Here is a 9,068-nt window from a genome sequence, read left to right on the forward strand (position 1 = left end):
TTAACAGCAGATAAACCCAGGGCCACACTGACTGCAGGAACAACAATCATACCAGTAGGGGGCAGTGTGACACTGACCTGCTCTGTGGGGAGCTCTGCTGGCTGGAAATATGAGTGGTTCAGACATGACAAAAACACTACTGAAACTCACGTCAGATAAAATGATCAACAAAACAGAGTAATCAGAGTATCACAAGGAGGAATCTACCGCTGCAGAGGAAGAAGAGGAAACCCAGTTTTCTACACTCATAAAAGTGATGATGTCACCATTGAGGTAACCTGTGAGTTCAGTATTTTTGTTTGAAATCTTCATTCACTCATGATTATCAAACATACAGTGTTCAGTTTTCTCTGCTGACTTCATGTTTCTATTTGTATCTTAACTGTTAATCTCTGTAAACAGTTTCCAATAAGGTTGTTGTAAAAGGACAACCCAACCAGCCTCAGATATTCAGTGGAGAGACCATCAGTCTGACATGTGAGGTGGAGGAAGGAGGTGAAACCACTGAGTGGGAGTATGGCTGGAGAGGACCCTATCAAACCACACAGTGGACACAGAATAATTCCCGGTTATTCAAAGTTTCGGCATCCAGCAGTGGAAACTACTTATGTAAGAGTCGCCGCAGAGATGACTCCAGCCTTCAGCCTTTCAGTATCAAGTAAGTCATGATTGTTGTGTGATCTACAAACTGTTTAAACTCACAGAGCAAATTCTTTTTAAAATAAAAATTTCTGAGATTGTGACATTATTTGAAACTGTATTTTTTTTTCTATGATAAATGCCAGCGATAACACAGTTTTACAGGAATAAAATTGTTTTGTTGTACCAGCAAAGTGATGCTACTGTAGCTGAAAACTTAGCATATCTCGGCATGATGTGCAGTGAGCCCTTAAAAGTTTTGAGGAAACTGGATAACTGAAAGACAAAAGAAGAAGTTGGGGAAAAAAACTAAAGCTAAAGCAGGTGAATCTGAAAGTCACGTCCTTTAGAAATAAAAACTGTATATATATAAAATATATTCCAGCAAAGATCTGAATCTGGCCCTGCAGTCGATCCGGCTGCTGTTCGCTTGAATTCACCTTTCATTGCAAAACAGAATATGTTTTATATTCAGCACAGTTTATTAAAGTTAGCAGTTAATGTTTCTTATTTACAACAGCTGAGCCCAGACCCAAACCTTCATTTCCTGTTCTGATGAGCATTGGACTCGTCTCTGGAATCAGATTTATTTTCCTCCTGCTTTTGTTGTATTGCTGCAGAAAGTCCAAAGGTGAGACTTCCTGTTCTTCTGATATTTCACTCTTTGAATATTTAAATACAGATACAGCATGCAGTCCTAAAACGGAAACTGTTCACAACAATGTAGAAAATATAACCATGTAAAGAAAATGTCTTATTTCAAATATTTAATAAAGGATCTGCTGAGGACCAGAGGGTCAGTCAGGATGAAGATCAGCAGCAGGTGTACTCCTCTCTTCGTCATGGTTGGTCTTTCATCTGGTTTAAAATATTCTGGTATTTGCAACAAGTCTGCACTTCTTACATCTGCTGCAGTTTGCTGAGTCTGCTGAATTAAAAAAAAACAAGATTTAATATGAACATTACTGGCAAGAATGCTGGTGTTTCACTGAGGATCACAGACGTGAGGTGCCTCATTTTCTCTGATCTGCAGGTGATCATTGTGTCTATGAGACAATCAGAGGATCTGAAAACACTGAAAATGGTGCAGTATAAACTTCAAATTCATATACAGCCATATACAGCCTGTGGCTGCTGCATGACTATAAAATAAGTAATTATTATTAAAATCAATAATATAATTATTATTTCAGGTCAACCAAAGGGTGATTATACCAGTGTCTCATCTCTGATTCAGCTCAAAGTTATTAAGAATACATGTGAGTACACAAAATCAGAGCTATGAAATCTACAAAACCAGTAATAATACAATAATAACAATGATTACCTTAACACTGCAATATTTACAGAGTCACTACTCAGTTTATTAGACTCATGTAGCTGAGCTTTGTACTGACCCTGATTTAGGACCACAATGTGTCTAAAGGAGTCACTTCATTTTTGTTGCTGAGACATTCATAAATTTATTGTTGGAAGATGAGTGAAACAAATGGTGGGAAATTTTCTTTGTTACTTTTAAAGTGGAAGAAACTACATCAGACATGTCAAGTAACAAAAAGCACAACAATCAATGAAAAAGAGGAGTGTTCTCCATTTGTATCTGAAAGTTGTGTAGCGCTGATTAAATCTGTAGTTACATTTAATGTCTTATAGAAGTACAAGTTTTTATTAGTTATTATGGCTGAGAATGATGTGTTTATATTATGAAACTGTTCATATTTATTGTGTTTAAAAATTTTGAAAGACATGCACTTACTGGGGTTAGGTTAATTGGCTATTCTAAAATTGCCCATAGGTGTGAATGTGAGTGTGAAAGGTTGTTCGTCTTTCTGTGTTGGCCCTGTGACAGGCTGGCGACCTGTTCAGGGTGTACCCTGCCTCTCGCCCTATGACAGCTGGGATAGGCTCCAGCCCCCCCGCGACCCTGAACAGGATAAGCGGAAGCGAATGAATGGATGGATGGATGGATGGAAAATTTTGATTAGCATGCTTATGCAATGTTTATGATACTGCTGTGTGTCCTTCTGTGCGGACAGCATGTGTAGAGGGGCTTTCAACCACTTGAACCATGCTCCCGTGTGGTCCTACAAATCCATCTCTTCAACTCTCAGCGGAGACGGTCGCACTTTTCTTCTCTCCCCAGCCCTTCCTTTTCCCCTGCTTTGCTGCTTTAGAGCCTCTCTTCACACAACTTCCGAACTGGAATTTATAATTATGGATCTGGTCAGCTGGTCTCTCAACGCCATTGTTTTGATCAAATTTTCACCATGAGGAGATTGGGGGAAGGAGAACCCTATTCCCTCTTATCAATTGACATTCCTGCTGGCTATGTTATGGATTCCTGTGTTGTGTGGAAGATGACGTGCCTGGCCGTATTGTCAATGGAGGACACACACATTTAGCTTATTGACACTGAGATTTCTCCCAATTGGACCGGGAGATACCTGGCTTGTCGTTGCAATTAAGGAAGTCTAGGCAGCTGTCTGGCCTTGGTAAGGCCGCTTATGACGGGAATGCAGGAAGAAGGTACAGACTCAATTTCAGACTCTGTATATCTGGAGCTGATTCGGAGGGGTAAGATCTTGGAGATGTATGTATCTGTTTCTGCACGGCGAAGGAACGAACCAAGAAGATTCGGATGAATTGGATTTTTTCGCCACCGAGAGGTGCCAGTAAGACTGAAGGCTGTCAACAATTTAATCAGTAAAAACAAGTCGTAGTATCAGGAATTTGGCTCCCTGGCGGCCTTGGACTGCCGCTTATCAAATTGTCTCTGGGATGTTTTGTAAATAGATGCTCTATACCCCCACTGTCCTGTCTTCTTCTGACCTGTGTTGGACTGATCTCCCTGACCTAGCTGCTGATGAACTCTACATCTTATCAGAACTGTTAGCTGAGGAGGGAGTTTGAGTCAGCCCCACAGTAGCCCCCACCCTCGCCTCCACTGGCTCTCCTGTCCATCCCTCCCCACCCTAGTGCTCCCATACACCTTATGTGTATGTGTATGTGTGTATGTGCATATGTATACAAAGTATGAGATGATTTTTTTTCCTCACTCATCCTTATATGTTTTCACTATTGTTTCTGCCTTTTTAATGGCAGCGCTTCCAGAAGGGGGGCAGCATGGCCACAGTTCACCTACCTCCCCATGTTTGTTTGTTTGTCTTCTTGAATGGGTGTTCTGTTAACTGTAATTTCCCCATTGTGGGATCAATAAAGTATCATCATTTGAAAATCCCAACTTTATGTTGCTGGACATCGATGTTGCTGTTATCGGAAGCACAGGGAGCAACAACAGAGTTCAATGGGAAATAGAGCAGCACAAAAAAACTTAAAAGATAAACAATACAGAATGAAAAGCAGACAATGGCTGCAGTGAACACTCTTTATTGTTTCTACATTCAGTTTCACTTCAGCTCTTTGTGTGTTATAAACTTTGCTGCTACACCCCCAGCTGGTTGACTGACCAATAGTAGCATAATGAGGAGCAGGCCTCATACCGGTAGTACCACATGCTTTGTTCAGTGTCTCCATCAACAGCAGATGCTCCAGGTCCACACGCTGCAAGCAAGCTGTCAGTGTGCTGCCACTGCTGAACGTTTATGTATTATTGGCTTTGTTCCAGCTGTACTATATTTTCCTGATGATTATTAGTGAACCAAATGTGATGATTATCCAGTTCAGGGATAATTCAATTAAATTTATTTATTTATTTAAATTTATTTATTTATATAGCACCAAATCACAACAAACAGTCGCCTCAAGGCACTTTGTATTGTGGGTAAAGATCCTACAATAATACAGAGAAAACCAAACAGTCAAAACGACCCCCTATGAGCAAACATTTGGCGACAGTGGGAAGGAAAAACTCCCTTTTAACAAGAAGAAACCTCCAGCAGATCCAGGCTCAGGGAGGGTCCATGACTGGTTGAGGATGAGAGGAGAGAGACAGGACAAAAGATATGCTGTGGAAGAGAGCCAGAGATTAATAATAACTAATGATTAAATACAGATTGTAGTATTAAACTACACCCCCACCCCCCAGCAGCCTAGGCCTATAGCAGCATAACTAAGGGATGGTTCAGGGTCACCTGATCCAGCCCCAACTATAAGCTTGATCATAAAGGAAACTTTTAAACCTAATCTTAAAAATAGGGGTGGGGGGTGGGGGTACTATAGCCCCCCCTGGAAAAGTCATAGCACCCTCGTAGCCAAGAAAATAGCTTGAGTCTGTGTGTGTTGAGAACTGAAAGAACAAATGATCCTTCATAGCACTCTCACTAAAATCCTGTCATAAGTGTAGATTTCTTCTCACTTCAAAATATTCAGCTTGGCTTATTTGTCAAAGAAAAAGATGTGGAATTTCTAGCCAATACTGTAATTATTGTAACAAATTATTACATAAACAAATGTCGATTTGCAAGATGCTCCCTTTCTTTCTCTGCTCTCAAAAATAAACTCTCCGTGTTCAAAAAATATCTGGATAAGATGCATGAAACAAATGCTATAAAACTGTACAGGATAATGGAAGAGTTTTAGATAGTAACCCCCTAATTTTATTTTATTTTATTTTATGTTATTTTATTTTATTTATTTATGTATTTTTTTTATTTCTTTACTTGTCTCTATTATGTTAAATACCTACGATATGCAAATGTTATTTGTATTCATTAGGAGTTGGGTTTCCCTTTCTTTTTACTTGTTAGGTATTGACCTGTTATGAGTAAAATTGTTGTTTGTTTTGTATGTTTACTAATAAAAAAAAAAAAAGACACACAGTGTCCCGTTTTCTGTCCTTGCCTCCCAGAGGCATCTGTTTGGATATGGAGGCAGCCTCGTATCCAAACAGATGACTCATTTTTCCCCATCTGCTTGAACTGTGTTTGACCTGTGTAGGCTAACTGGGTTGCTGACCGGCAGTGGTGTTGCTATAATGTTATGATGTTCTTTGTTGTTTTAACATTTATACCACTGGATAACTGAGAGGCATGAAAGCCATTACTGAATTTTAAAAGTTTATTCTTCTGCCGCTTCCCTTGGGCTGTCCACCACCATTTGCAAACTATATCCCACTGGCAGCAAAGCGCAGTGAATCTTGGGATACAGCGGGCCATGAAGGATACACCCGAAGGATCCCTCAAACCCCGAAAGAGAAGGACGCATCTGGACGAGCATTCAGCTGTGTCCAAATTCAGGGACTGCATCCTTAGAAGGCTGGATTTGTAGGCCGATTATGTCACAGCGAGGTGACGAAGGCTGTCCAAATTCGAAGACTCCTCCAAATGCGGTCAACGAATGCATCCTTCTTTTCTCAAATTTGAAGGATGGGTCCAGTGTATCCTTTGTGGCCTACCATATCCCATGATTCATAGTGCTTCAAAAGTCAGAGACAAAAATGGTGGAGGATAGAGGCCAAAAAGTTTGAAAAATGACTGTTTCTGTGACACAAAATAAACTTTTAAGTTGTTTTCAGGTGAGAATGTAAATGTGTAAACCTCAAATATCTGCTTGTTTTATCAAGATATCACTTAATTGCAAAAAGTGTTCTACCAGCAGCTCGCCTCGCTAGCTGTCTCTGACCAGGATATCAAGGCCCGCTTTAGCCGGAGAGAATGCCCGACTGCCGACACATCCTTTTCAAACCCCCGCTGGCTTTCGCCGCTGAGTGGAAATTAAACACAGATATAACTCACTCAGATGATCTCTAGTGGCTGATGTTTGGTTTGTTTAAGTGCTTCATTTATTACTGAGTAAATCGGTTTGGCTGAAATTAAAGTTAAGCATCATAACTGGATAGTTTTATTCAACATTAATGCCTAACTTAATATAGTTGTAAATTAATCATTCGCTCAGCTGTATTCCTTGATTTTTAAATGTGTTATGCTTGTTTTAATAACTTATTTTGAATTAAAGATGTAAAATTAAACCACAAAAAGGAGAAAAAGTTCATTCTCCATTTAACCGGCTGCTCATGGTTGCTAGGCAATATGAGCTATGCTGAGGTGAGGCCAGGTCATGCAGATACAAAGCCTAGACCATCAAATTTCACAGCCGCTCACTTCCGGCCTTTGCGGTCTTCGTGGGCTGTGAAGAACCCGGTCTACCTAGGACGAGTCCTTCGAAGGATGCAGCCCATGAATTTGGACACAGCTACAGTCATCTCACAATAGTGATGAGAGTTTGAAACTGAAGCTTCGATACATGCTTCGAACCCTGGGCTTACAACTCCATAGAACCACTGCTTTAAAGCTTGCTTCAGAGTGAAAAAAAATCATGTGACGTATGATGTCTGTAGCAGCAACTGCTTCATTCTCGGAATGAATCACGTGACTGGTTCAGGTGATTCACTGGTTACGAGTGAAGGAGTGAGAGCGAGACAGTCAGCCAAGTTCATACTCACACAGTTTTAGCATTGTTAGGCCAACTGTTACTGCTGAGTTATTTAAAGTTAATTAAAGACAACTTTTGCGGGCTCGTCCTTTCAACGTGATGACGGACGCTATCATATCAAGATTAACGCAAAAGCGGTAGTTACACAAGCACACTCTGCTCAGTAGCACAAAACACATTCATCCATCTTTATTTGTAAATAGAACCTGATATCATGATGTTTGGTCATAATGTGTGTGCCTCAAACAATGCAAAGATCCTTCACATCATTGAGGTATGGGAGTGTGTGCATGCAGGTGTGTAGATGAAAATATTGCACTTTTCCAGAAGTGGAAAACCTTCACAAGAAGGTTGATGACAAGACATGTGACTACAGAATATGCGGATGCCATGAAAGAGCTTTGTGACACTGGTACAAAGAGACCCCCCCAAAAAAACACCAGGAGCATGGAGCATCCAGAATGGAGAGAGATGAGAAAGATATACAGAAGATAATGGAAGCTGTGGAGCAGAAGCAGAATCCCCTTGACCTTGATAGCATTCCTGAGGAACTAATCAACATTGCAAGTGGACAGGTTGCATCTGAGAATGTTGCAAAACAGCTCCTAAGATTCCTACAAGTTGGTGCAAAGCAGCACGCTGCCTTTACTGAAGAATGTCTGACAAAATCAAAAAGAACAAAGAGCTTCTGGGAACCTGAGAAAAGACAGCAGTGTGCAATCTTCAAAGATATGAAAAAAATCTTTTGGAGTCAGTGTATCTGAACAGGTTCACATGGACTCATATGTACTCTTTCAAAGGTTACTTGCTGCCTCCAAGCAAAGAGACGTGTTCATGGAGACTGTGATGTCTCATGAGCTTGCAGCTGTCCCACCTTCTTTGTTTTATGATGATGGAAACATGAGGAAGATGACAAACTATAATTTCCCCATTTTGGGATCAATAAAGTATCATCATCATCATCAAAAGCTGGCCATTCCAAGAAACTAGAGTCTGTCGTCGGAGAGACAGCAGCTTAATAATGTTGATGAACCATCAGCATATATCATCAATGGCATGGCTGACCAGTCTCCATGATTTGTTCAGCCATTCAATGATCTCAGAGAATATGTTTGGAAAAAAGATCAGAGTGTTAACGGGAGAGGATGGCATGAGCTGTGTTGTTTTAGTATTTGATAGATATAACCATCAACACTCAGTCAAAGATCTTGAAAGGCAAAGAAGAGGCACCATTCAAACCAGCAGGCCAACACATATTATCACAGGCCAGGCAAGAGTTCCAAACTACAAGAAATATCTGAGGAACAGTGGGAACAAAGCTGCTGTATGTAGCTTTATCAGCAGCTACATCATCAGTATTGGTCCAAAGAGAATCCAGTTAGGGAACACAGTCATCTTGGCAGGTGGCTTTGAAAATGGTGAAGAGGCCAGAAAGATTAGCAAGTCAGGTATTGACTGTTTGACAGAACTTTACAGTGACCAGGAAGAGGCTGACACAAGGCTGGTGTTACATGGAATGCACCTTGCACCTTCACATTCAGACCTCATTGTAAAATGTGATGTACTGGTTTTGGTTGTGTACTATTCAAGCAAAGGGATGTTTGGAGTTGTATGGCCAAAAGAACAGGGAGGATGGATGTCTCTGCACTAACCTGGATGACCTGAGGTACATACTAGCATCTACCACAAATTCATTAGCAGCTAATTTACCCCCGACTGAGGATGCCTTCTCACAACATGTGCAGAACGCTTTATACCAAGCAGCAGTGTGGTGTCACAACCACCTGCCCAAACCTCTTCTCTGGGACTCAATGGGTAGAGGAGAAAGGCTCGGAGAAGACAGGCTCATTGAGCCTGTTTTGAATCAGAAGGCACCAGTAAGGACTGTAAGGACCTTACTGTAAGGACGGCAACTGCAGTGAGATCAGCAAATGCAGTGGGCTTGACATGCATGGAGTTCTGCTCCTGATTTATACTGTGCGTAGTTAAGTTATAGTTTTATTAAAAAGGCCCATCAAGGCCAAACTGTTATACTCTCT

This window comes from Archocentrus centrarchus, chromosome 18 (genome assembly GCF_007364275.1).
Source record: "Archocentrus centrarchus isolate MPI-CPG fArcCen1 chromosome 18, fArcCen1, whole genome shotgun sequence".
NCBI classification, from domain to species: Eukaryota; Metazoa; Chordata; class Actinopteri; order Cichliformes; family Cichlidae; genus Archocentrus; species Archocentrus centrarchus.